The sequence below is a fragment of the Physeter macrocephalus genome, chromosome 1 (genome assembly GCF_002837175.3).
Source record: "Physeter macrocephalus isolate SW-GA chromosome 1, ASM283717v5, whole genome shotgun sequence".
Classification (NCBI taxonomy): Eukaryota; Metazoa; Chordata; class Mammalia; order Artiodactyla; family Physeteridae; genus Physeter; species Physeter macrocephalus.
Window position 1 is genome coordinate 45,199,333 of NC_041214.2, and position 27,682 is coordinate 45,227,014.

The window sequence follows — 27,682 nt, forward strand, 5'->3', positions numbered from 1 at the left end:
GCCCTAGTGCTTTTTCCTTTCAGAGTTAAACTTTTCAACATTTCATATAAGCCCAGCTCCTTTTTAACACTAAGAGTTTCCCTGACTCCAATCAACAGCACTCAACCAGCTCCAAATCATAGTATTTACTTCCATTTCTTTCCCCGTTGACCATGGTTATTCAGTCCCTTAAAAGTTATTACACCCTACTTACTCTTCCTCCAAATATAACTTTCTGATTCAAGCTGTTCTAATCAGGAAACCCCTATTTCATCCTTTTCCATCATCCTTAGGGAAACAGCCTTCTTTGATTTCCTGTCTCTGGTTCCTGACCCATCCCATTCCGTTATTCACATTAGCTGCCAAAATAATTTTCCCCAACATTTTCCATTTCATCCCTTTAATCAAATATCACATTGGTGGGGCTTCCCTGGTGGAACAGTGGTTGAGAGTCCGCCTGCCGATGCAGGGGACACGGATTCGTGCCCCGGTCCGGGAAGATCCCACATGCCGCGGAGCGGCTAGGCCCCTGAGCCATGGCCGGTGGGCCTGCGCGTCCGGAGCCTGTGCTCCACAAGGGGAGAGGCCACAACAGTGAGAGGCCCGCGTACCGTAAAAAAAAAAAGAAAAAATATCACATTGGTGATTTCTCTGGTTAAACCTGGCAAAAGAAATACATGTGTTTATTCCATTACTTCCTGAAACCCCATGAAAAGGACAGTACAGACATTTCAAAAAATATAACCAGCAAGGACAATGAAAACAGGAAGGAAAAAAGAGCAGAGGAGGGATGTCCACCAGGGTGGGGAAACTGAGCAGCAGAAGCAGGAGTGGCATCTGACTTAACAGAGCATTGAATACATAGGAGCACCTAGGTGTTGTAGGGGACAAAGACCAGTCCAGACCCCAGAGAGTCTGCATTAGGTTAACCACCAGGAAGAAGAAAAAGCAGAGAGGGGTGGTTGAACTGAAAACAACAGGACTGTCTTCGTCTGTTCGGCCAGCTATAATTAAAATACCATAGAATAGGTGGTTGAAACATTTATTTCTCACAATTTCTGGAAGCTGGGAAGTCCAAAATCAAGGCACCAGCAGATTCGGTGTCTGGTGAGAGCCCACTTCCTAGTTTATAGATGGCTGTCTTCTCCCTGGGTCCCCACATGGTGGATGGGGCAAGCGAGCCCTCTGGGGTCTACTTTACAAGGGTACTAATCCCATTCATGAGGGCTCCACCCTCATGACCTAATCACTCCCCAAAGGCCTCATCTCCTAATACCCTCACCATGGGGGTTAGGACTTCAAAAGGTGAGTTTGTGGGGGACACAAATATTCTGTCCATAGCAAAGACTTATTAAAAATCTACATAAGGAATTCCCTTAGGTCTCTTGGTTACCAGCTAAGCCCAGTGACAAGGTGAATAGATACTCAGTCAAAAAGACAGCAGAGATCTACTATAGGAAACTCACTTTAAAAATAAATATGGGGGCTTCCCTGGTGGAGCAGTGGTTGAGAGTCCGCCTGCCGATGCAGGGGACACGGGTTCGTGCCCCGGTCCGGGAAGATCCCACATGCCGCGGAGCGGCTGGGCCCGTGAGCCATGGCCGCTGAGCCTGCGCGTCCGGAGCCTGTGCTCCACGACGGGAGAGGCCACAACAGTGAGAGGCCCGCGTACCGCAAAGAAAAAAAATAAAATAAATAAATAAATAAATATGTACGCTTGGAAGTTTTTAAATATATTATAGTCCATTGGAGCAGAATGGAATCTTCATTTTCACCTACCCCAACACTTCTGTACATGGATGAGGAAATTTATGCCTATTTCTGGAAGTGCCTTGCTCAAGTCCACTGTCTAATCATTGACAAAACATGGGTCTCAGATCCCAACCCAGGGCTCTGAAGCAGCTTTGCAGCTATCAACTTCAAGACTGTAACATGAGAAAATTGTCCAAATGAGAATGTTATTCTGGTGTTAAAAAGGAGAGTAGAGGGTAGGAATGAATGAGTGCTTTTCCTGTAGCAACTATAGGATGATGACATTTTTAAAGGACTGACTTCAGGACTTTAGATAGACACTTCTAGAGTTTAGAATAGCATTGCATCAGCTTACTTTAGCAAGAAAGGATATCAGTTCTCTCTGATGTGATTTAATATGTGGGAAGAAATCGTTTGCTTTATTTTATCTCCTGAGCTAAAATCACTCCTAGTATTGATGCTTGCCAACCCCCCTACCACAACTACTACTGCATTCCCATCACCTTCCAGATCTTATTAGGTCTCAGGTGTTTGTTCCTACTGTAAAATAACTCTGATTTATGAGTCATTCTCTAATAATTTGGCTAGTATGAATCAGCTTGCCAGAGACTGATTATATCTTCATGAATTCGTGGAATTGAATGCCTTATTCTGTAAACCTGAGTAACAGACAGCTGAACCAAATAGCAACTGCAAATCTGCCCTGAAATAAAGAAAAAATCTCCCACGCTGACCTTCTCTCAATACCTACTGCATCAGCACCGTGCTTTTGGAGCAGGTCCAGTCTCCTCTCTCACTATTTCCCAACAAGCCCCCTCTGAACAGCTAGACCCATTCATTTCCTGCCCAAATCTCGCTTATTTTACTGTTTCCATAACTTGCTAAAGTTACCCCGCAATACTTTGGGGGCTAAGTTCAAATTGCTTTTATTCAAGTAGCAGAGTATGCTAATTTTGATCACTTATTTATAGAGCCTCCTTCCAGAGTTGGAAGCCTGGGGTCTAAATCCCAGCTCTACCACTTACCAATTTGGACAAGTCACTTCCACTCTCTGAGCTCAGTTTTCTCATCGATAAAATGGGAACAATCCTCAATACTTCAGGGGGGGTTGTAAAGATTAATGAGATAACGAATGTGAAAGTCCTCAGCAAGACACATCACTCATAAATATTTGTTCCTACAGCTGAAAGGACAGTGTGTCAAAATGGAGTGATAAAAATTGCATAGAAATTGGAATTGGAAGACTAGGTTCCAGAACAGGCACTACTTAAGTAAAGGATTCAAGGTAAGTAACTTAACTTTTCTGAACTCCATTTATATCGCCGGAAAAATTTATTTATTTAGCGAATTTCTATTGTGAGCCTTCTATGAGCCAGGCAGCATTCTAGTCTTGGGAGACGTTAATAAGCAAAACAGGAAAGCGTCTCTGTCCTCATAGGTTGGAAAAGACCATAAAACTGACCTCACCTCACAGCATTATTGTGAAGTTTAAGAGAGATGCTTAAAGGGGAAAGTGCTTTTAGATAGGGTCGTGTTCCACTGATGTTATTGCTGCCTGAACTCATAGAATCATAAGCTGGGGTGGGTAGTATTTAGATTTCATCAAGCAATCTTATTCTAGTAATGAGGAAACAGAGTGAAATTCACAATCACACAGCTATAGAGTTGATGCGAAGATTGTTGATGCAAAATTCTTACCTACCACAATAGTTCTCTTTCCCTGACATCGCTGTGCCACAATACAGTGGGGTACCAAGTGTGGGATGCTGGGCAGATGAAGATGATAAGGGGAAGTATTTGTGGAGATTTAAAGGTGATAAAGCCAACTAAAAATTGGTCTGCTTTATGGACACAAACATATTTTTACAACAATGTTCACAGCGGGATTTTCACAGTAGCCAAAAGGTGGAAGTAACCCAAATGTCCATCAACGGATGAATGGATAAACAAAATGTGGTATATACCTACAGTGGAATAGTATTCAGCCTTAAAAAGGAATGAAATTCTGATACACGCATATGCAACATGGACAGAACTTGGAGACATTTTGCTAAGCGAAATAAGCCAGACACAAAAGAATAAATTCTATACAATTCCACTTATTGGAGGTACCTGGAATAGTCAAATTCATAGAGACAGAAAATGGAATGATGGTTGCCTGGGGCTGTGGGGAGAGAGGAATGGGGAGTGAGTTTTTAATGGGTAAAGTGTTTCAGTTTGGGAGGATGGAGAAGTTCTGGAGATGGACAGTGGTGATGGTTGCACAACAATGTGGTTGCACTTAATGCCAAGAACTGTAAGCTTAAAATGGTTAAGATGATAAATTTTATGTTTATTTTGCCACAGTAAAAAAGGAACTATTGCTCTGTTTTTTATTAGCACCACACTCCAGCAATTTTCAACAATGCCAGGAAAATAATCCGTGCCCCCAAAATCTTTCCTTTAAATTCTAAAAAATTGCTACAATTACTGCTGGGATTCAAATGGATAAATGATAAACAGACAGATTATATACATAAGCATATATATATAATTATGTAATTATATTTATATATAACCTGTAAATATACACACACGTTTGCTTCCAATTAGCACATTTTTATTATTATATTTTAATAAACCTTACATTCTATGTGGAAGTTAATTTGGGGAACTCTTGGTCACAGAGCCTCCAACATGTGTGGACTCAGCTACGTGTGCTCATTTTACAAGTTCATACGGTCAGGAATCATCCAAACACACTTCAGGCACTGTTCATGTCTCCCACCCCTGTGGTACTAAGATTTTTGCATTTAAACGTTAGATTTGAAATTAACAGTAGTACCATAATGATTGCGAAAACAAAGAAATGGAACTTGAATTAGTTCAAGCCTATCATTCCATATGACCACTTGGAGTTTTTTATTTATGTCCAAGGTTTAAAACAGCGAAACAGAATGTAAACTGCAAGGTGTAACATTTTTGTTTGGTGAGTGCAAACTTCATTGTATATGTATGTCTGTCTGTTTTATTACTGAAAACGCTATTGCAATATGGAGGGGTGAATGGAGTGGAAAAATGGTCTGCATCCAGATATTAGATACATTAGAGCAATGCCTTAATAAATGCCTCATAAATGCAACAAATGAATAATAAACTCAAAATGCAAATAATAATGTCAAAAGCATATCATCTAATCCCCAATTAAAATAAATAAATCATGTACTTTTGGAGGAATGTTTTTTAAAAAATTCAGAGATTCTATCAGATGACAAGACCTCTGGAGCTGTAGGAATAGACCTCATAGGAAGAAGCACCACAGGGAAGCAGCATTTGAAGAATTTTTTCTTTGCCAGAGTCATGTAATAATATATCAATATGTTCTGCAGTATCAGCCATGTTTATGAGTTCTCCTTCATGTCTCTGTACTAAGGAACACACACACACACACACACACACACACACACACACACACACATTTTTCTGCCAAGCCTCCAGTCCCCTCCTGCTGAACAGGAGGAATTGATGGTCTAGTACCAATCCTATTTTCCAGCTTGAAAAGAACATGAAGCTATCCTTTCCTGGTGTCAACTTAAAAAAATGCACAATGTGAGAGCTGTGAGTCAAATTTTATTTGGGGCAAAATGAGGACTATAGCCTGGGAGACAGCATTTAAGATAGTTCTGAGAAACCGCTCCAAAGAGGTAGGGGGAAAGTCAGTATAGATGTGATTCTGGTGAAGGGGGAGTACACTCAATTAAGCACATATTTTTTGCAGAAGGTTTCTGCTAATCTCTGGAAGGTTACTGCTAGTCACAAGGACCAGACATCACCATGAAGGAATTTAGCGCTTTTCTAAATATGAGGAGATGAAAGAATTGGGCTCATAAAATCTTCTCCTGAAAATATCTAACTATCTGAAGACATGTTCTGCCAGTTGGTTTCTGCTACTCACGAGGAGCAGACTTCACCATGAAGGATTTTAGTGCTTTTCTAAATATGAGGAGATGAAAGAATTGGGCTCATAAAATCTTCTCCTGAAAATATCTAACTATCTGAAGACCTGTTCTGCCAGTTTTACCCAGAGCACAGAGGGCCTCATTTCTGCTCTCCACCCTGAACTCCTTTCAGGGGGTGTTGAAGGTCAGCAGCTGCAGTGGCTCATGGTTTAATCATTGTAGAAGTAGATGGCAAGCACCAATGGCAAGTGTCAGTTTATAGTTGACACTGGAAAACCTTGGGTCCACTCTTCTCAAAGTACAGAGGAAAATTGGGCTAGCTTGGATAGATTAAACAAACTTCAAATCTCCTGCTACTCCATCTCCTCACACATACACTCCAGGATAAACTTGAATCAGTTAAAACAATCTGTAAAGCAAATGACTGGCTGGCTTCCATTACATCTTCTTGAAGCACATGGTGTGTAAACTTTAATTGCTTTGTCTTCTTTTTAGAGACTGCTGCAGAGGTGAGGTCACGCTGTATACAGATCATGTAGCTGGTTTATTTCCTTCTCTTTCACGGTTTCTTTAATCAGTTATTATTTACCTACAGGGGCAAGCTCATGGTGAATGCCTGCAACTCTAAGAGCAGATAACATCACTCTGGGGTCAGAGCTAACACCTTGAGCCGAGCACAAGAACTTCTCTGCTGTCACCCCACTGGGAACCAAGTCTCCTTCATTCATAAAACACTGTGGATACTTCCCTTAAACCACTAGAGAGAGAAAGGGGCAGCCACAAACCCCAGCCTTGCCGAATCTGGTATTGATTTGAAGAACAATATATTAGGAAATGTTTGGTTTTGGCCTGGAAGAGAATTTCTTCAATTGGTACCCTACTGTGTCCCAAACACTGAATTATAGAAGTTTTTTTTTTTTCCTTTGCCTCCGTTTTATTCTCCAAAACCACAAACCCTTTTTTTTTAATGTAAAATGAAATGTACTCACAGTTCCTGGGGTGCAATTTAAATGTGTTTTCAGTATTTCCTCCAGAAATAGTGTAAAATGATTCGCACAGCTTGAGTTTCTTTCTTTATTGACATAGAATTAACTCTGCTGACTTGATAAAACAAAACTAAATTAAGCCAGAATTACAATAATTTTTTTTTAAATAGCTGCTTCAGTTAAGATAGCCTTAGTGGAAATATCCATTTTATGCTTTATTTAACTCTGCGAAGATTCTCACTCATTTAAGTCTAAGTATTCAACTGCTTCATTTGGATTTTTTGTTTGTTTCTTTTGTTTACTTATTCATTTGGCAAAGAAGTAGTTTGTCTGGTAATTTTTGTTTCCTTTTTATGAACTCAAACTTTCCCAAATGTGAAGATCATCTGGGCTGACTAGGCCAGACATTAAAAAAAAAAAAAAAGAGCTTGTGCTAGAAGTGAAGTTTCTAGTAACTTCCACTTCCCCTTGAATGCAAAGAATTCTCATCAATATCTAATCAATAATACAGATAAACAATCCAACTCCTCTATCTCCTTTCCTTGTAGAATGTTTCTGTCAGAATCTACCATGGAATCTTGCTCTGTGATTGAACTTCATAATTAATCAGCAGGAGATTTTTCTCATTCACCATTCTTAGAGAGCATTTCATGAAAACAAGCTGAACATGCACCCGGTGTTTCCTTGGCCTCCATGTCAGATATCCACTGCCACAGCAATGTTGCCTAATGAGCAACCATAACACATCAGAGGTGTGTAAGGATTGTGTATTTCTCATGCCTGTGGGTGATTGGCTGGGGTCCTGTGATCTTGGCTGGGCACATCCTTAGGGTTGGCTAGCTGTTGACTCCTGTAAGTGACCCTTTGCTGGGAAGAGTGGGGCAACTGAGCTCTGTTCTACCCCAGCCCTGTGTATTCCTTTTCTTTTTTTAATTTTATTGGAGTATAGTTGATTTACAATGCTGTGTTAGTTTCAGGTGTACAGCAAAGTGATTCAGTTATACATATACATCTATCCATTCTTTTTCAGATTCTTTTCTCATATAGGTCATGATAGAATATTGAGCAGAGTTCCCTGTGCTATACAGTAGGTCCTTGTCGGTTATCCATCTTATATATAGTAGTGTGTGTATGTTCATTCCAAGCTCCTGGGTCAATTAATCTGTGACAAAGGAGGCAAGACTATACAATGGAGGAAAGACAGTCTCTCCAGTAAGTGGTGCTGGGAAAACTGGACAGGTACATGTAAAAGAATGAAACTAGAACACTCCTTAACACCATACACAAAACTAAACTCTAAATGGATCAAAGACCTAAATGTGAGGCCAGACAAGATATGGTTTCCAGAAACCGTAGGCAGAACACTCTTTGACATAAACTGTATTCCTTTTCTATCACCAAGCTTAGCATCTTAAAACAACACAAATTTCTTATCTCACAATCCTACAGGTCAGAAGCCTGGGTTACCGGAGCTGCTTTTTCTGTTCCAGGTTTCCCAGCACTGAAGCCAAGCTGCGCGTCACCTAGGATCTATCGCAAGGCTCTTGGAAGAATCTTTTTCGAAGCTGTTCCGGTTGTTGGCAGAATCTCTTTCTTTATGGTTGCAGCACTGAAGTCCTCTTGCCCTGTTGGCTGTATTCCTCTGGTCCTCGCCTGTGGGTTCCTGCATCTTGGAGCCAGCAGCATTGCACTGCCTCTTTCTTATGCCTGGAAACTCTTTCCCTTCTGCAGTATCTCTCTCTTTACCTCTTCTTCTGCCCACCTTCTGATTCTAGCCTGAGAAAGTTCTCTGCTTGGACATTGTGATCACATTGGTCCCACACAGATAATTCAGGATAACCTCCCATTTTAAGGTATGTAACCCTAATTACAAAATCTTAGCAACGTCTTTTTGTTTAAAGGTCAAATAGGCTTTATTCAACAATTCATGAATCAGGCAGCAGCCCATCTAGCAATAGAGCTCCCCCAAGCTGTAGAAAACAAATGGTTTTTAAAGGCAGAAAGGGGATTGAAAAAGGAAATTATTAGCAAAGAATGCATTGCTTCAGGCAAGGTCACCTTCCTAAGGGGACTGGAAAGGTCATCTCACTAGTGCTGACCAGATAATTCCAGGTTGGCTGGTTCAAGGTCACATTCCTGGGGGGTTGAACTGCATTTAGGTCAGGTAATAAGTCTTGGTTCTTACAACATATTTTGTATCATAAACATCTCCACCGCTTCCCGAGATTAGGGTGTGGACATCTTTGGGGGCGGTTCTACTTACCACACCTGAGAATTCCGTCTTGCCATGGCAGAGGAGTGATACTCACACAGTGTCTTTTAATATTGAAATGGCTAAATCCAGTCATACGGTCAAGCCAGTGTCAGAGTGGGAGGGCACGACACAGTTATATGGAAAGGATGTAGAAGCAAGGAGGGTAATTAATTGGGATCAATTCATTCTACCACAGCTTCCCAAAGACAACAGAAACATACTTATTGATTAAACTAATTGTGACAGTGTTGGCATCTTAACCATCTCTGAGAACTAGGTGGTAGACAGGAGAAAATGTCTTTACAACCTGGACGTGGTCCATGATGAGAATCACCTGTACAGTTACGATCAGCTTTAACACACTGTGAATGGCTACTAGTCAAAGACTATACTGCATCCTGTTCCTCACAAATGCCTGGCATGGAGCAAATGTTCAAAATAAAAACAATACTATGCTAATACTCTATGCCAGGAACCGTACTAAGCAACAAACATATGTTAAAGCATAACAATTCTATGAAGGAGGTATTGTTATATCCCCTGTGTGTACACATTTCACAGATAATAAAACTAAGGTGAAGTGCTCTTCTGAAACTTGTTTAAGGTCATACAACGAATAAGTGGTAGTCAGGACATGGACCTGGAAAGCAAAGGGATATTTGATAAAAAGGAAGATTTGTCTGAGATTTTCAAAATCCTTTCAAAATACAGGATCACTTTGTTTGAGTTTCAGAAAAAAAAAAATTTGCAATGGCAATTTTGATTTTTAAAACACTTGCCCTAAGGTTTACTCAACTGGCTAATAGCCACACATATCAAGGATGGATTCAATTAATCATCAATCATTTGTTGAATGCATTCCATGTGCAAAACTCCCTGCTCAATGCTGTGAGGCTTTGAAAATCTATCACTCCTCTCAAGATCACTACAGTACATACTAGAAACTCCAGGTACTCTGGTGGGTTTGGGGAAGCTGCTCAATAAATGGGGATTGGCTGGATAAGACATATATGGATACATGCCAAATAAATAACCATACCATAGCAAAAGTGCAAGATGTGTGACTAGAGCTAGAAGACTGTAAAGGTTAAAGACACCTTCACAGAGAGGAGGGACACAAGTAAATGCAGGAAGGACGGCTGGAAAGGAAACATGTCCCCTATGGGAGGAGCTATTTAATGACAGGCTTTGGAATTTTATCCTGAAAACACTGCATTTCAAGACCTGTGTTATGTTTGTTCTTCACACCTCTGTATTCATTCATTCGTCGACTCATTCAAAACATATTTGTCAATTGCCAGGATTTATCTAGGTCTTGAGAATACAATGAAAAATGATACACACAGCCTTCATGGAAAGTTTTTTCTGGTGGGGAGACCGACAACATGCAAACAAACAGACAGACACATCACATAACTACAGATTGTATTAAGTGCTGTGAAGGAAATTCGTAGGATTCAGGAATAGAGAATAACAGGTGGGAATTAATTTCAGACGGCATGATGATCTGGGTCCCAATGAGAGGGTCATTTTGGCTGAAACACAAGAAGGAGGGGGCCATGGGAAGAGCTGGGGTAACAGCACTCCAGGTGAGAGAAAAGCAATGTCAAACTCGGAGTCAGGAGAGAAGCAGGAGAGTTTTTGATACTTTCTGAAGGTGAAGGTGGCCAGAGTACAGGGGGTGAAGAGGAGATGGGTCACCCATGACACTTCAGATTGGCAAGACGCCAATCAGGTCAGGACCTTTGCCCATGGAAAGAAATCTGGGCTTCTAGGAACGAATGAATGTGTGATTTCATTTATATTTTAAGATCTCTCAGTACTGTGCTGGGAATGGATTTGCATAGCATTTAAGAATGAAGGTTGGGAGGCTAGGTAGCTAACTTGTGTGCTGATGAAAAGCTATGGGAGTCCTGACCAAGGACATAGGGAGAAATGGACACATTTGAGATCTATTTTAGTGATAGAATCAGTAATGTTTATCACAGAATCAGATGGGTGGGAGGAAAGAGAGAGAAAGGGGAGTTCTAAGATGATACTTAGAAGTTTATGCTTGCACAAAGGGGGTAATGGTGGTACCAAGGAATGACATAAGGAAAGTTGGAGCAGAGAGACCAAGCTGTGTGTATCAGGGGGTGTGATTCAGTATATCTGTTTTAAATATGTGATATTGAAGACACAGAGGAGGAGTATTGAATTTGCAGATCTGTAGCTCAGAGAAATCCAGACTAGAGATCTAAAGTTGGGTTTATCAGGTAGAGATGGCATTTAAACTTTGGAAGCAGGTGAAATCACCCTTGGGAGAGGATGAAGAGATGGAAAGGAACAGGAGGGGTTCCAAAGCCCGTAGAAAACCAATCTCTAGAGATTAGGTAAAGAAGGAAAAGCTAGCAAAGAAAACCAAAGATTCATAGGAGAAAAGAGAACAACGTGGTATCCTGGAAGTCAAGAAGGTAAAACGTCTCTAGAAAGGGTGAAATTGACTGAAACATGCTTACAAGAGACTGAGTTAGGTTTGCAAAGACAAGTGCCCATTGATCTTGGAACCGAGGTTCTGAGTGACCTTGAAAAGGACAGTTTCTTTGGCGTGGCAGGGACTGAAGTCAGATTAAAAGCCATGTGGGAGGTGAGGACAAGTGTAGACAAGATGTTTAAGGAATTTGACTGTGGATGAGAATAGGGGACTGGACAGTGCTTGTAGGAGAATAAAGGGCCAAGTTTAAGTGTGGTTTTTGTGGTTTGTTTATTTTTAAGTGGATTCGCTAGAGCGAGGTAGTTCTCAGACTCTACCTTCTGTCACAATTAGCTGGTGGGCTTATTAAAAACAATTGCTGGGCCCCAGAGTTTCTGACTCAATAAGTCTGGGTGGAAGGTGAGAATCTGCATTATAGTTCCCAGGTGATACTGATGCTGCGGATCCAGGGACCACACTTTGAGGATGACTGCTCTAGAACACATATGTGCTTGCAGAAACTGGTCCTGTGTGGAGAAAGACATTGGTGATGCAAGAGAGGAAGCACTTTAGGAGCAAAGTTCTTGAAAATGTCTAAGGGTCTAGGATCCCAAGAAACAAATGCCTTTGATCATCATAGGGACATTTCTTCCATAGAAACCAGAAGACACATTCAGGGTCCCTTAGCACCTCTCTGTAGGCTCCCTCAGCTCCCAGATCTAGGTCTAATGTGTCTCAGTCCAATGGGGTTTAAAAGCCTGACCTGGTTCTTCACACAGGGCTCTCAGTACAACACCGCTGAGGTGCTCTACGGCTAACACTTCTGAAGTTTGACCTCCTGCTTTTCCACCAGTACGTCCGCCATGTTCCTTTCAACTAAGACTTTATATAGTTGTTCAGTGGAATCCTAGGGGCGTTGGAGACATCACTTTTGGGGTAGAGCTAGGCTACAGGGAGAAGAGGTGCAGACCACGATGACTTCAACCAGAGCATCTCTGCTGTCAGCAAACTTCTATACTGGAGTCTGAATGTTTCTTTTGAAGTAGCAGTGAAAGGTTTAAAAGCCAGTGCCTAGTAGATGACTGGGTGTCTTTAAGTCCTAGCTGTTTTCTCAAACATGAGTTCCTATCTTCATAACTTGCCATAATTCTGTGCTCCAACATAGATCCCTACCCCTCAACATAGTGCACTGATGAATCTACTCCTAGATCCCAGTTTTCTGTTTGAGATTCCGTTTCCTGCCGGATCTGCCTGCATGAATGTATGAGAAGTCAGTATGGCTAAATTCTTGGCTTAACTGAAATGAGACCCACTTCTCTCTTGGTTGGGCCTTTTCAATGCCAACTGCTTGTCTGGATGGATGCCAGATTCTGTCTGTCATTCTATTCTCTCAGGTTAAGCTTGCTCCTGGACAGTTTTCTGCAGTGTTTTCTCAACTACAGCGGATGAGGTTGGTTTAAGATATCTGCTTCTCTACTGGTGATGCCAATTATGTGGTCCCAACAACACTTAACCCCACAGTGTCATGACACACTAGGAAATGGGCCAGTAGTGAAATAATGGGTGATTTGGGGCAGAGGTTAAATCAGAAACTCTTCGGCTTGGGGAAACTTATTTTGTGACTGTGTATGAGAGAGACAAGAGCTAGGAGGCGGGAAAGAAGAGAATTTCGTGGGTGAGGCTAAACAGTGGTCTAGGTGAGAGGTTAAGAAGCCAACAGAGTGACATATGGAAGGGAAAAAAAGAATGAATCAGGAGATATATGAATACAGAGAACTTTGTGGTAAGATTACCTTCCGGCACGCAAGGTGGTTGTACTTCACTGCCCTTTGAAAGTAGATGGACCATACTATTTGATTCAACTAAAGACATGTGGGTAGAAATGATTTTGTAACATCTGAAAACATTCAGAGCTGCTTGGAGTTTCTCCCCATCCTCTCTGCCCTCAGAAACCTGGAGGCCGGTATTGTTTACAGGAGCTAATAGGAGCAGAACAGCCTGAAATTACTGGGTCTCTATCAGAGACCCTGGCGAGGCACTCAGATACCCATAGAACATCGTGTATTGTGCTAAACCACTTTTTCAGTGGGAGTTGGAGGGGAAGACATGGTTTCTGCAGCATACCCTAGCCTAGCCTGTAAAATGCGTATTTCATCAAAAATTATTTTACTTCTTGGCAAGTATGACCTGGAGTATTAACGTTACCCGCCTTGACCACCAGCCAATCTCTCATTTAATCATTCCCTGTTTCTTCTCAGAAAGCATGGGTTACTTGTTTGTTTGTTTGTTTGGTTTGGTTTGTTGTTTTTCAATGCCCTGGCTAAAATAAACCTTTATAAACACCGGATGTTTTAACATCATGTAGTATGTTTCTCTAATTTTCTCTAGACATCTCTCATTTCTGAAGTAAGACAGTCTTTAAACATTTCTTGGATCAGATTGTGCAACTCCTGAGAAAGATAGAAAAAGAGAGAGCTGGGCTTCCTTTTCTTTTCTAGTTTCTTTAAAGTTCAAAGTTGGGCCTGGCCATTTTATTGATATAACAGATTTTTGCCTTTCCCTTGGGCCATTAGTGACCTGAGATCTTTTGGGTTTGAAAGAAGCCAAAATTTTGGATGCTTTTCTGAGGTTAATTGTCTTTCTAGTTAAATCTGGCAACACATTCTTTGTTAAAATCCTTATATGGGAAGAAAACGTTATTGTTAGACAATAAAAGAAATTATGGGACACACACACACACACAAATCCGTATGTATCCTTTTCAAAACATCTTGACCATGTACTTCCCTGAAAACTTTCTATTTCATTTTAGGTAATGGTTAAATAGCTTTTTGTGTCAGTATTTTATGCCGCTAGCTATTTCAAGCATTAGAAAATGCATGGCATTGTGCATTAGAATTATTTTCTAAAAAAATGTCAACACATTGTCAAGTGAGAAAATGTTCACAGTAGTGACACAGTATATCTGCAGTGGTAAGGAAAATCCCAAGGGAAATGTTGAATAAAACTGGGAAACTCCACTGCAAGTGGATTTTTGTAAATTGCTACTGTTTTAAAATATATGTATTTTAAATCATACGCTAAGACTCACTGAAAATTTAGGAGATAAAATTGCCTAGTTTATAGCCAGAGAAGTATTCATAAACTGAAAATTGCATTATAAATGCACAGGGACTCAGACATGATTTAATAGCCACCTCTTTATAATACTCATTCATTTTTCTTATGTAACACTCATTCTCCATGTCATGTGATATGAAAATATTACAGCATTATCTTTGACCTCTTTGTGGCTAAGTTGGCTGTGTAAAGTTTGATAAGAATTGTGAGGCTCCCTGTTGTTTTCAAGCCATCCGTTGTCATTCCCAGGAGGATTATGATCTGTAATGAGCAATTATGATATTGATGTGGTCAAACCCCATGCAAATATAATATCCTCAGGGAAGGCGCAAAAGCCCTTCTCAAATGCAGAAACGCCTGAGGTTTGCCTTCACTTTGCAGTACTTTTCAGATAAAAGGACCTTGCTCCATAGACTTGAAGACTTCATGATAAATTAACATGTTGCAACATATTAATTCTGAAATTAGTAGAAATGAGGGTAAGGACACCAAAATAACCAGCAGTGAATTCTGGGAAGCAATGAAGAGCCTGAGATATGTTGGGTGGTGGCCAAGACCTTGATGTTCAAAATGTGGTCCATGAAGTAGTAGAATCAACATCACCTGGGAGCTTGTAAGAAATGCAGAATCTTGGGCCCCATCCCAGACCTCTGGAATCAGACTTGGGTTGGCCTTTTAACAAGATTCCCAGGTGATTCTTTTGTACATTCAACTTTGAGCAGCATTCATTTGTACAGAATTAGCCTTTACAATTAGGGCCTAAAAGAAATCATGCTGCTTCCAAATGAAACTTTAGACCAAGTAAGAATCAGTGGTTCTAACAAGATATTTATTTCAGCTACGGTTATGCTCCTGGTAAGGTTCGGTATGGTAATCTACTTAAAATTTCATCAATAGCTCTTTGGGCTTTATGCTGTGGTAAGGGTGATGCTGACATGGTTATTTTTCTTTTTCCGTGAATTAGTTGTGGGTAATGAACTTAAATATGTAATACAGAGGGGAGAAGAGAGCCAGTCAATGTTACTGCCATCCCATATCCTTTCCATGTTCTGTGCAGAGCATTTTCTATTCATTCATTAATTCATTCACCCTATTTTATTGAACATGTAGTATATGCCAGGCACTGTGCTTGGCAATGGGAACGCAGTAGAGAAATATCTTCCTCAGCACCCTATGTCACCCTTCTCTAACTGTTTAATATAAGAAAATAATGGATCATTTTCTAGAAGGAAGGGAGCCTTTGAAGATCCTATGACTAGATGGCTTATTTTCATCCTCTAGAATGTTAAGCCACATTTTTAACTGAGCAACTGTAGTAGAATTCACAGTGTCCTCTATCCCCTTGGCATATCACCTTGTTAACTAGATGATATTCTCCTCAAAGCAGAGGCTCCCTCTTCATTTGCCCTAGTTGTTCTCATTGCATCTGATTCAGGAAAGTGCCTTTGACTGATGATCTGAATTGGCTTCTCTCCAAAAGAGTACTGGAAACCTGCCTTTGGCCTGAGTCAATAGTGACCACCCTGATGTTATTCTATTCAAAGGAGCCACTTGAACCTTAGCTTCCTGGCTGGTGCCATTGTCCTGGTAGTGTTAATCATTACTTATACCTAGATGATGGATAACAATACTGATTAAACAAGAGCACAACAACAAAGCTACCATTAATTGAGCAACTAGTAGGGTGTAACACTACATTTTGAACATATGTTCTTTAATATTCACAATAATGTTATGATCTTTTATATGATTTATGACATTATACATCTTTTAAAGAGGCTGTAAAACTTGTAAATTATCTTTTATAACTGAGGTTGGGCAAGCTTAAATGATTTACCTATTGTCATAAAACTAAACGGCAGCATTACTCTTTGATCCCAGGTCTGTCTGGCTCCAAACACTATAGTCACTGACTATGCACATCAACATTAATGCCAACAGTGATGATGACCACTTGTATTTTGATATAATTTTTTTCAAAGTATTATATATAGGAGTGGGGAGAGAAAATCCATTTCCTTCAGAGATATCAGGATTTTAAGAAAAACTTCTCCTTGCACTAAGCAGTTAATGTGCTTTAGGAGTATATCAGGAAGATGTTTTATAAGCAAGACTTTTAGCCTCATCCTTTCAAGGATAATCTTTTATATCCATTTATTGATTCATATAACAAATAAATTCTGAGAATGAATTTATCAGACGTTATCTGAGGTGCCAGGGATGCGACGATGAACAAGTTGCAATTCCTGCCCTCAAGTTGCTCACACTCTTGGAGACATACCCCACGACCCACAAACCTTAAAATATTTACTAGCTGGGTCTTACAGAAGTGTTTGTGGACCACCCCTTCCCCACCCCCAAATACGTGAACGTGAAACTCAGGGAGGATTTCAGAGCTGGCAACCATCAGAGAACAGACACTAATTAAAGATCACCGAGCAAAGAAACAGCGGCCTGGGATATGAGCCCTGGACCACAGTGTGGGAGAAAAAATGGTACCCAATGCAGATTAAGAGCAAGGGATTTGACGCTAGAGGCACTAACAATCGAAACCCATCTCAGCCGATTACAAGTTACCCCTCACTTGCGCTGGTTACACGAGCTTAATGAACCTCAGTTTTCTCATATGTCAATCGAGATTAAAGTACCCACCTTCCATACAGTGTGTGAGCAGTAAGAGGGCTAAGTCACATGAGGTCCCTGGCTGACATTGACAGGCAGCAGACGATAGTGGCTGGAAGCACAGACCACTCAGATGGAACCAGAACTCTGCTACTGACTAATTCTGTAAGCGTTGGCAAGCTCTTTATTCTCTCTGCACCTCCCTTTCTTTATCTACAATATGGGAATAATAATAATACTTGCCTCCTTCATTTTTGTGAAGATGATTGAGTTAATTCAAGGAAAGCATTTAGAACAGTGTCTGGCAAACAGTAAGAGTTACAGAAGGGTTGGTGTCATTAGTCAGTTACCAAGAGTGGTTGTTACTATCTGCTCAAGGCCACGTTTCTATCTGCAAGGGCTTCTGCACTAAAAAAACATCCTGGGGGAAAACCCCCGCAGGAAATCACACTGAGCTAACTAAGCAAACCCTTCCCTGGAAGCAGAAACAAATGGGTGCTGAAAAGAGTAGGAAACTTTAATCAGACTCAAAAGGAAGAACAAATCAAGCAAAATTCAATAAAGCCATGTTCTGCTAGAACAAGCTGAGTCTCAGAGAGAACATGCTTTAGAGAGCACTGAACAAAAGAAATTGAGTTTTGGGCATTGAGCCACAATTTGAGTGATTCAGCACGCAAGCCAGCCCTGGTGTCGCAAGTTTGCATCACTATGGCAAAAGGTTTCACTTTAAAAAGGCATCTTTATCCATTATCCATAGATTATACTTGGTTTGACTCTAAACTAATAAGTAATGGGCATTCAGCCCATACTTTCCCCCTAATTTCCCTAAGTAATTAACACTAAGTGAACTGTCTTTTCTATAAATACTCATCATTCGGGGAGCCTGCTGCTGTTTTCTCTTTGGTTTTCCATCCTTTTGAGAGATCACGGAGTCTACTGGAGTCATTCAAATGGAAAAAGTGAAAAACACCTGAAGATTAATGGATTAGGCAATTTTGAGCACAAATTCCATTTGGCACTGCACATACATCAATTTAGAGAATACCATAATGGAAAAGAATATAAAAGAGAATATATATATATATATATATAGACACACACAGAGACATATATATATAGCTAAGTCCTTTGATACAGAGAAGAAATTAACACAACTTTGTAAGTCAACTATATTTCAATAAAATTAAGAAAAAAAAAAGAAAATAACCCAAAGAGGGCTCTTACTCACATTTCAAGGTCTAATAGAGCTAAGGATTATGAAAATGGAAAGCTTTTTTGCCCATGTGCATACCTTTCTCCCAAGGCATTATTTCAGCAGCTCTATTCCCTTTCTATTCCTTGTTACCTGGAAAATTCATCCCTCAATACCCAGGTCAAATGTCACCTATTGGATTCTGCCTTTCACACTTCCAAAACTGAAGTGTTGATACCTGCATTCTTTACTAGGCTGCCTTCAGAATCCATACTTTCTCTAATGCTACATATAATGCCCTTTTGAAATTGTTTGCCCAGAATTTACTCCTACTAGACCATAATTCCCTTCAGAACACTACGAGTGTCTTGTTTGATCTCCACTGCCTGTCAGGATTCTAATGTGGCCTCCCAAATCATGGATCAAGAGAGGCTGTATTCTTGCTTTCAGCTGAATTCACCCAAAGCCACAGGGAGATGTGAATATTCACCAAGTTAAAAAAATGTCAGGGCTTCCTTGGTGGCGCAGTGGTTGACAGTCCGCCTGCCGATGCGGGGGACACGGGTTCGTGCCCCGGTCCGGGAAGATCCCACATGCCGCGGAGCGGCTGGGCCCGTGAGCCATGGCCGCTGAGCCTGTGCGTCTCCAGAGCCTGTGCTCCACAATGGGAGAGGCCACGGCGGTGGGAGGCCCGCGTACCAATAAATAAATAAATAAATAAATAAAATGTCAGTATCAAAATTCACAGACTATAATAGATCCTTAGGCTGAGTACTGGCCCACCGCTCCTGCAAGAGCACCAGCATTCTCCTAAAAACACCTGTAGTTCCTCATCTCAGATCAAGGATGTATGATTCCAAGGTCTAAAAACACTTTGCCTCTGTTTCCCTCAGTGCCAAAAAATCCATGATTACTCTCATCTGTTTTACTCTTTTTCCAACCATTTCTAAACTCAGTACATGTTTGTAGAATTGAAAAATAAGGAACCACAAGAACTCAGCAAGGCTTAAGTCTCTTGTCATCTTGAGCAGATATAGTTAGAAGAGTGTCCGGATATATCCGGACACTCTTGTATATATCTTTACAATTATAGGACAAAGGACGTGAAAGGAGAAAGGAAAAAAGTAGGGTAATACTTGTAACATACTAGTCTGGGAAATAGTAAATTTCTGAAACAGAAAAAATAAGCTTGTCTGTCCTGAAATCAGAATGCTTATTCTCCCATGAAGGCACAGCCTGGAATGGCCACCACTCTGCCTTGTTCTGGCCCCCAAACAGAGTCATCTTTTGTATACTAGTCACATCTGTCCATACAACAGAATTAGAGGCCAAAAAATGGAAGGATTGTGGAAAAAATCTAACATTCCAAAAGACTAAAAAACCTGCAAGTAGGAAATTATTTCTGCTACATTCCATAGGTGTTGAAAGAAGAGATTTTCTTTTTCTTCCATAGGTCTGGATTTATATTGGATCTTTTAATATTTTAAAATTACTGACTTAAATAGCTTTCCAAGAAATTCCATACTCTTTAGCCTTCTCTTTTTTCATGGTGTCAGTGATGGAAATGATTAATTTTTAATTCAATTGATATAGTGTTGTTAACACTGGTAAGTACCTTTGGGCATGCAAGCAACTCACGTGACAGAATTCAGTAATTTCTGTAAGCAGAAAGTCTCTCTTTTGGGATCACATAGCACTAGATAACTCCTAATGGGCTGAACATTTTACTTGTAATGTCTAACGAAATGCTTACTTTTCCACTAGCTGTCTTGCTGCCACTGACATACAGCCCATTTCAAGATAAACTTTCTAGACAAGACTTTCACTACATTTAGGTCTATTTGTAAAACAAATAGATTTTTAAGAAGTCAGTTTAGTGAATGTGAGAAACATGATGGTTTTTTTGCATTACTGGAGAACTGGGAACCATCATACCAAATGTAAGAAGAAAAGCTAATTCTATATACAGGAGCATTCCATAGTAGCCAAAATGTGGGATGGTGGAAGGTATTGCAGATGGTCCTACCACCAGGTGGCGCCACCTACAGATCCCCACCTATATTCTGTACTGAGCTGTCCTATGGCACAACAAAGAGAAATACAATGAATTTTCCAGCTTTGGTTTAACTCCACATATATCTGGTGTTCCAAAATATCTAGAAATGTATAAAAAATTGGGAAGTCTGAACTGCTAGGAACTAATTTTCGTGAGGGACTGAGGTGCTTTTTATTGATAGATAGGAAATCTAGAAGAAAGAGCCAATCATATGGCCTCATTGCTCAGAGAAGAGGATAGGCCTTTCTCACCTTCTGAGATGGCCACACTCTGCCTGTGGAGCTGTTTCTCTCTAAATAAATCCATTTCAGGACTACCCTGGTGGCGCAGTGGTTAAGAATCCGCCTGCCAATTCAAGGGACACGGGTTCGATCCCTGGTCCGGGAAGATCCCACATGCCGTGGAACAACTAAGCCCGCGAGCCACAACTACTGAGCCCATGCACCACAACTACTGAAGCCCACAGGCTCTAGGGCCCATGCTCTGCAACAAGAGAAGCCACCGCAACGAGAAGCCATGCACCGCAATGAAGAGTAGCCCCTGCTCGCCACAACTGGAGAAAGCCCACATGCAGCAATGAAGACCCAACACAGCCCAAAAATAAATAAATAAATAAATAAATAAATAAATTTAAAATAAATAAATAAATAAATCAACTTCTTCCCTAAAAAAAAAAAAAAAAAAAAAGAAGAAGAGGAGAAATGCTGGTTAGGTCATGGTTCTGGAGAAAGCATGGCCCTCCAGACCCCTCAGTGTACACAAATCTGGATGCAGATGGAAGAGAAGTGAGAAGGAAGCAGCAGGCAAAAGCTAAACCAAGTTACCCACTTAAAACTGGGTAAAACACTGAGGCAGAAGCAGAGCTGCCTTGGCGTTCCTCTCAAAGGGTAAACCACCTAAAGAGTAAGAGGAATCCTCCCCTGACTGACCACTGAACATCACATGCTCCAAGCAATCTTTCTGAACCCCATGCAGAACTGGCAGACCCTGAAAATGAGTGTGGACTGCACAGGGAGCCTGAGAGAGGATGAAACCAGGCTTAAGAAGATGACATATTTCCCAGGACAATTTCTTGTGCCATTGAATTCACTCTGCACCTTCTAGGTTATAGTGACGTTCGGTAGAAGAGTAAGTACTTTTTGGATGAGGTTTCTAGCTGCTGGTTTTGTAGATGTTTTATGAATTATTACACTTCTCTATGAACATTTATTGGACTTTTTTCTCTTCTCCAGAACCTTCTGAACCTCCCTAGAAGTGAAATGTATTATCCTGAACCATATTTACTTATTTTGTTTCAGGTAAAGAAATAGGTTTTTTGGGTGAAGAGCTTAGTTTCAGAGTGGAAGCCACACATTACTCCATAGTGTGTAATCCCATTCCTGTCAAATATCTGGAATAAGCAGATCTAGAGAGACAGAAAGGAGCTGCCAGGAGCTGGGGAGGAAATGGGTGGGGGGGGTGACAGCTGATGGGGACGAATTTTCTTTGTGGGTGATGAAGATATTCCAAAATTCGATTATGGTGATGGTTGCACAACTCTACAAATATACTGAAAAACATTTAATTATACACTGAGTAGGTGAACTTTATGGTAGTTTCAATAAAACTATTTTTTAAAGTAGGATTTTTTCAGTAAATAAAATCTCGAATTACAAGTGTTTTAAAATTACCATAAGCATATTTTATGTCTTTAGCTAAAATCAATTATTTAAAAAAATTAAAAATGGACAGTGTGGAAGGGAAAAACATTTGAAATACTAAGGTAAGTATCAAATATAATTCTGGAATTGCATATATTTAACCAAGCATTCCCTTCATTACCTTACAATCATTCTTATAAATTGTATATGGTATTTAAAATATGATGATTTATAGTATATAATATAAAATATAAAAAATTTTTCTCTAGATTCAAATTTTCTTATCACCATACAGAATTAATTATGATTGAAAATTTCAGAAAAAATAAGTCAGAGAAGGACAAATATCATATGACATCGCTTATATGTGGAATCTAAAAAATATGGTACAAATAAACTTACTTACAAAACAGAAATAGAGTTACAGATGTAGAAAACAGTCTTATAGTTACCAGGGGGGAAAAGGTGGAGGGATAAATTGCGAGATCGGGATTGACATATACACACTACTATATATAAAATAGATAGCTAATAAGGACCTACTGTATAGCACAAGGAACTCTACTCAATACTCTGTATGTAATACCTATATGGGAAAAGAATCTAAAAAAGAGTGGATATATGTATATGTATAACTGATTCACTTTGCTGTACAGTAGAAACTAACACAACATTGTAAATCAACTATACTCTAATAAAAATTTTTAAAAAAAGGATACAGAAGGAAAAAAATTACGGAAAAGAGATTAGTAGAACTGTCTTGTCTAATGCAGTAAATACTTGGCATTTATATTTACATGTAAATTAATTAAAATTATATAAAATTAAAAATTCAGTTCCTCGGTCCCACTGTCAAGGGCTCGATAGTCACATGTGGCCAGTTGGCTAGAGTATTAGTACAGATAATAGAACATCTCCTCATCATAGAAAGTTCTATTGGACAACATGCTTTGGGACTCATTTTTCTTTTCGTAATTCTTACTTTGTGAAGTATCAATATTTTATTGTTATTTAAGTTTTTACTACTACTTTATAAAACTCTCATCTGAAGGCAGAAAATCAATATGGCTGGTCATTACTATTATAATCATTTGTTAATGAGATTGGTTTTCCTAAACCTGATAGTTTTCAAAATTGATGTTCATAAGACAAGCCCCAGGTCCTGTCTAGTGACCCTGGCATCATTTTAGTCTCTGATATGATCGCTGGCCATTCCAGTGAAATCCTTTCCACTCTATTTCATAATGTTTAAGAGGATCCATCCCTTCCAGGGACTTGAGAAGTGGCTATCAAGGGAGATCATTAGGGAGGAGAATAATATCACATTAGAGGACTGGAGAGGGAAAAAAGCTGGGAACAATAAAATAATCACTGGTTCCAACTGTAACTTTGGGGCATCTTTGAAACTGGAACTCATGGTGTACTTTTTAAAAAGTAAAGGATGGAGGGACTTCCCTGGTGGTCCAGTGGTTAAGACTCCGGCGCTTCCACTGCAGGGGTCGTGGTTCGATCCCTGATCAGGGGACTAAGGCCAGGCAAGCCGCGCGGTATGGCCAAAAAAAAAAAAAGGAAGGATGGAGAGTCTGTTGACTTTCGTTGAATACCTTAGGGACTTTCCAAAATAAACAGTCAATTCCATCACACCTGTAAGATGCTTTGATCAATAAAACCAAGTAGCAAAACTTAGGTTTCATTCATTCCTCTCACTTCCCTAGTTGTTCCTGATCAGCTGTTCTGAAGCTGTCTAGTCCTTTGATGGACACAAACAATGTATCACGCTCATATGCAGAAAGCCGGACCTCCCAAATGTTTCAAGATTGGTTGGAGGGACTCTCTACCCAGGTCTAAACGCTCACGTCTGCCTGCCTTTCATGACTCATGATGCTGTGATTACAGCTGGGTTTTGCTTTGTTTTATGATGTTACCATTGGTCTTTTTTTAAAGCCATAAATACAAAGCAGAGTTTACCCCATTATGAACGCCCCTTCCTCATCCATCAGCTAGTATTTCAAAGCACTTAGAACTGTGATTCACCCATAATGAGACTCCATGTAAGAAAACAGATAGATGATAGACAGATAGATAGATAGATAGATAGATAGATAGATAGATAGATAGATAGATAGATGAGGGCAGGTATAAGTTCATTACTTGTGAATAACGACTGTAGGTTGTGGAACACTGTGATTCTGCCCCAATCATACAAACTTTCCCAGTAGTCCACCCTCTTTTTTCTTCCCTCAATTGAGGTTTCTTGTACAGATGTAAGTAGATATATTTCCTAGCAACCCAACCACACAAGGCTAACATATTATTTTATGACAGAATGATTAATACAAACCAGATCTCTCTAACGTCTATGTACTTAGGAAAAATCAGGATCATTATTAGTAGTAAAGTTACTAATCTGTCCCATCATAGACATGGTGAGCCAATACAACTATTCAGCTGACAATGTCTGTCTCTTTGGCAAAGATTCTTAGGACAAACTTTCAGTGATTCAGGATATTATCTGTGAGGCTGCAAAAAGAACCTCAAGGGAAAATTTCCTACATAAGCTATTTAAATTCAATTAGACCAAACATTACCAGCTACATCAGGGCATTAATAACGAAGCATTCTATAGATAACATGGAGCTTTGAGGTCCCTAAAGCCAATTGCCACAATTCACTTAGACACCTCATCTTTGCCAAAAAAGAGCACTGGAAACTAGAATATACTCTATAACATTTAGTAGGTCAACCTCATTATGTTCTAGTGATTTATCGTGGATCCTACATGTTGGGTCAAAGGTTTCTTTATATGTATTTAATTTCTGATAATTTTCATTTAGAGTATCTGGATTCAATCCATCAAGAGGATTCAAGTAAGTTGAGAGTGTAAGCCCATAGATAATTTTCTTTCTTTTTTGCTTTTTTTTTTGTGTGTGTGGCTGGATCGCAATGAACTTTCCTGGCTGCAGTCCTCTGACTAGTTTTTTGTACATTTTACCAGAGGGGGTTGCCAATTTATGGTTTCATTTGAAGCAGATGATATACTTTGAAGTAGCACATTAAGGTCTTTGGGTTGACTCATAAACTGGCTGAAAATTACAATTTAAGTGTGCTTATTATAACTGTAAAGTAATGTGGCTTTAATAAACCAGTTCATCCATCCTTCTGTCAAACTAAGCAGAAAGAATGTAATCAGTATTTCTAAAGACTTCTAAAATTAAACTGAAATTGTAAATAGAGAAGCTAAGCGAAAGACAGCCAAAGAAGGGCTTTGGAAACCTGTTGGTTCCCGTGGTTAGTTTTGGAAAGAAGTGAGCTTAGTTTTCCCAAACACATATAAGTAAATCTTAGAGTAATTCTGATCACGCTTTTATGTGCTGAGGGGTAAAGGGGGGGAAAAAACCACTCTGAGTTCGGTAGACAGGAGGGAAAAGGTAATTTAGGAAACAGAAATGGGACAGCACCCCTGACCAGTAAGACAGGAGATTTCCTGGATAGTCACTTGTTCTGCAGCTTCTCAGAGAAGGCACTGGTCCTCTGGATTGAGTAGTTTCACTTACTGTTTCAGAGGTTCCGGGGCATCTCTTTAAAATGGAGCAGATCCCAAACTCCAAATCTATCCCGATAACCAACAAGGACCTACTGTACAGCACAGGGAATTCTGCTCAATACTCCGTAATAGCCTAAATGGGAAAAGAATTTGGAAAATAATAGATACATGTATATGTATAACTGACTTACTCTGCTGTGCACCTGAAACTAATAACAACATCGTTAATCAACTATGATCCAATATAAAATAGAAGTGTTTTAAGTAAATAAGGAAATAAAATGGAGCAGAGATTCAAGTTTGTTCTAGAGTCAGGCCTCTTTTACAAGAAAAATAAAAACAGAGTTTAATAGTCAACACTCTACACTGCCACCCAAGCAGGCAAACACGCATCAGTCCAGGTGAATGATCGCAACGTAAGGATGGTTTTGTCTTGATATCCTATACAACTGTCATATTTTTAAAAAATTTTTCTTCCAGTTTAATTGAGATATAATTGACATACAGCACTGCATAAGTTTAAGGTGGACAGCATAATGACTTGACTTACATACATCATGAAATGATGACCACAGTAAGTTTAGTGAACATCCACCCTCTCATACAGATACAAAATTAAAGAAATAGAAATTTATTTTTCTTGTGGTGAAGACTCTTAGGATTTACTCTCTTAATTTTCATATATAACATACATATAATATTCATTATATTTACCATGTTGTACATTCCATTCCTAGTACTTATTTGTCTTATAATGGGAAGTTTGTACCTTTCGACTAAAGCTCCTAAAAGTTTGGATTAAGGAATTTCATCAAATATAACTTAATTTTATGAGAAAGTTCATGCTGTGTTAAGTGAAAAAAAGCAGGCTATAAGACTATTTAATACAGCCCTCTATTTTATAATTAGATATTTATATCTCTTTCAAAAATCAGTATCTCAGAAAAAAGATTGGTAGAATATCTGAGAATATGGATATTATCTTTTATATAATAAATAATAAGCCCCTGATAATCTTAAGGAAAAGCAACAAATGTTATCTTCCTATGGCCTGACATTGTCCTTTTAATTCTTAGTTCATTAATAGATAGCTTTCTTGGAGAGGGGCAGAGTTAAAAAGCTCTCTTTTAAGAATAATATATTTCCCAGGAAGTCCTCAGCATAAGCACTCCACAGAGAATATTACTTTATGGGGAAAAATATATGGATATTGATATAGGTCCATATATAAATATATACATTCTCAAAAATTAATGTGACAGATATTTTTAACAGGGTGATAGAGGCAGTAAGCAGGGCAGGAAAACAGAGGATTAGGTTAAATTAACTCACTTGATTTAATAAATTAACTGATCACTGACACCTTCTAGAAATATCTGCACTTTAAGGCTCACTCCTTTCAATAAAATTATTGCTTATTAATGATTTATTTTACTTTGTTATTTTTAAATTAAGAATTATTCTAGAGATAGAGAAAATTACAGAGAAGAGTAAGACATATACTTCCCTATGCACCAGGCACACATATCTGATGAATGTTAACATCAATTAACCACATTTAAAAATAATCTTTTATTGAAGCAGAGCATACAAAAAGGAAAGTGTGTTAATCAAAAGCATATAGCTAAATGACATCTCATGAAAGGAATATGCCCACGTAACCACCACCAAGCTCAAGAATTTAAGCCATCAGTACCCGGAAGCACTCATTGGGTATATCCTCACTCACTACACATATTCCTTCACCATGGCAACCACCATCCTTCTAATACTGTAAGTTTTTGAGTGTTTTCAAATTATGTATGAATGGAATATTTTTTTGTACCTGGATTATTTTGCTCAAAATTGTGTAAGTAAAATTCATACAAGTTGTTGCCTGAAGCAATAGTTCATTCATTTTCATTTCTGTATAGTATTCCATGTTGTAAAAAGAACAAATTTTTATTCATTGTGCTGTTGATTACATTTAATTATGTCCAGTTAACTATTATGAATAATTCTACAATGAATATTATCGTGCATGTCTTGTGGTGAACATATGAACACATTTTTTTTGTATTTTATTTTATTTATTTATTTTTTAAATCTTTATTGGAGTATAACTGTTTTACAATAGTATGTTAGTTTCTCCTTTACAACAAAGTGAA